The sequence below is a fragment of the Elephas maximus genome, chromosome 9 (genome assembly GCF_024166365.1).
Source record: "Elephas maximus indicus isolate mEleMax1 chromosome 9, mEleMax1 primary haplotype, whole genome shotgun sequence".
Taxonomy (NCBI): domain Eukaryota; kingdom Metazoa; phylum Chordata; class Mammalia; order Proboscidea; family Elephantidae; genus Elephas; species Elephas maximus.
In genome coordinates this window covers 43,644,168-43,646,701 of record NC_064827.1, presented here as the reverse complement: position 1 = coordinate 43,646,701, position 2,534 = coordinate 43,644,168, and the positions used below count along the sequence as shown (strand labels likewise).

The 2,534-nt window shown below is 41.6% G+C and overlaps 1 non-coding gene across 1 annotated transcript; it reads left to right on the top strand.

Annotated features, from left to right (window-relative positions):
- The first annotated feature begins 241 nt into the window (after positions 1–241).
- Positions 242–312, top strand: TRNAR-UCU (transfer RNA arginine (anticodon UCU)). Its single transcript has one exon. It is a non-coding gene; the product is annotated as a tRNA-Arg (tRNA).
- Positions 313–2,534: the final 2,222 nt, after the last annotated feature.

The window sequence follows — 2,534 nt, the reverse complement described above, 5'->3', positions numbered from 1 at the left end:
TGCCTTGGTCTTCAATCCCTGCTTGCACCAAACCTGGAGATAGCCACTTGTGAAAGCCTAGGGTTTTCTCAGGTCTTTTCTGAGCTTCCCGAGCATGTATCCTGCCCTGGCCATGCATGTGACTCTCTAAATTTCCCAGTATACACAGGTGCTTTTGCGTGCCCATACTTCCCAAAGAAACTTTGCTGTGTAGAGGAGGTCAGAGAATTCTAATTCGAAGGATATATGTACTTCTCCAAGAGCAGTGGTGGTTCAGTGGTAGAATTCTTGTCTTCTATGCAGGAGACCTGAGTTCGATTCCCAGCCAGTGCACCTGAAGTGCTACCACCCCCCACCTATCAGTGGAGGCTTGCATATTATATTACTATGATACTGAACAGGTTTCAGCAGAGCTTATAGACTAAGACAGACTAGGAACAAAGACCCACAATCTACATCCAGAAAAAAAATCAACCAATGAAAATCCTGTGGATCAAACAGTCCCATCCCATTGTGCATAAGGTCCCCATAAGCTGGGGGCCAACTTAACGGCAGTTAACAACAGCAACAACATGTGCTTCTGTAGGCCCTTGTATCCAATTTTGTTTGAAATTCAGGGATTTGAAAGGCCAAAGGCTCAGGCAGACCTCTTTTTTCCTGTAAATATCAGCATTCCTCCACTGCTGATCACCTGGGTATAAGAATGGGTGTGGGGGGAGGGTCTTTAGTAGCTGGGGGGAATGAGGGACAGGTTGTCAGTAGAGTCTGATAAAGAGCGAGGTTAGTTTATTTGTTGAGATGGAGTGATTAAACTCCCAAACTGAATTTTGAAAGACAGCTGCAAACATTATAGAGCTGTTGATTAAAACTAATTACTGTTGTAGATGTTTTGCATTTCTTCAGCACTTTGTATTTCTATTTTGTAATCACTTATTAGCTCTTCCCCACCCCAGCCTTGTAACATGGGCAATTACTACAGATGTGTATATTTGTCCTCTGGGAAAAAATCTGACCTGCTTTGGCCACATACTAGGACTGAGGATTCAGAATCCTCATTGCAGCAATTTTCCTCACTTATTTTGTGACCTTGAGAATTGAAAAAAAATGAGAACTTGAATATTGTCTTACCCTATGATTTTACTATGAAGAATAACTTATGAAGATGATTGAGTGCTTTGCTAAATTAAAAAAGATATATATAGGTATATAATAACAGCATTAAGTTCTCTAAACTTCAGTTTTCTCAAACTTTTTTTTGTACTTTAAGTGAAAGGATACACATCAAGTCAGTCTCTCATACAAAAATTTATATACACCTTGCTATATACTCCTAGTTGCTGTCCCCCTAATGAGACAGCCCACCCCTTCCCTCCACTCTATATTTTCGTGTCCATTTGGCCAGCTTCTGACCCCCTCTGCCCTCTCATCTCCACTCCAGACAGGAGCTGCCTACAGAGTCTCGTGTGTCTACTTGATCCAAGAATCTCACTCTTAACCAGTATCATTTTCTATCCCATTGTCCAGTCCAATCCCTGTCTGAAGAGTTGGCTTTGGGAATGGTTCCTGTCTTGAGCTAACAGAAGATCTGGGGACCATGACCTCCAGGGTCCTTCTAGCCTCGGTCAGATGGTTATGTCTGGTCTTTTTATGAGAATTTGCGGTCTGCATCCCACTGCTCTCCTGCTCCCTCAGGGGTTCTCTGTTGTGTTTCCTGTCAGGGCAGTCATTGGTTGTAGCTGGACACTATCTAGTTCTTCGGGTCTCAGGCTGATGTAGTCTCTGGTTTATGTGGTCCTTTCTGTCTCCTGGGCTCATAATTACCTTGTGTCTTTGGTATTCTTCATTCTCCTTTGCTCGAGGTGGGTAGGGACCAATTGATGCATCTTAGATGGCTGCTTGCTAGCATTTTAAGACCCCAGATGTCACTCTCCAAAGTGGGATGCAGAATGTTTTCTTCAATAGATTTTATTATGCCGATTGATTTAGATGTCCCCTGAAACCATGGTCCCCAAACTCCCACCCCTGCTACACTGGCCTTCAAAACGTTTCACTTTATTCACGAAACTGCTTTTGGTTTAATCCAGTTGTGCTGACCTCTGCTGTATTGTGTGTTGTCTTTCCCTTCACCTAAAATAGTTCTTATCTACTATCCAATTAGTTTAAACCCCTCTCCCTTCCTTCCTCCCCACTTTTGTAACCACCAAGGAATATTTTGTTCTCTGTTTAAACAATTTTTCAAGTTCTTATAATAGTGGTCTCATACAATATGTGTTCTTATGCAACTGACTAATTTCACTCAGCAAAATGCCTTCCAGATTCTTCCATGTTATGAAATGTTTCATGGATTCATCATTGTTCTCTATCAATGCGTAGTATTCCGCTGTGTGAATATACCATAATTTATTTATCCATTCATTCATTGATGGGCACCTTGGTTGCTTTCATCTTTTTGCTATTGTAAACAGTGCTGCAGTGAACATGGGTGTGCATATATCTGTTCATGTAAAGACTCTTATTTCTTTGTTTTTATGGTAGTTCTATTTCTAGCATCTTAA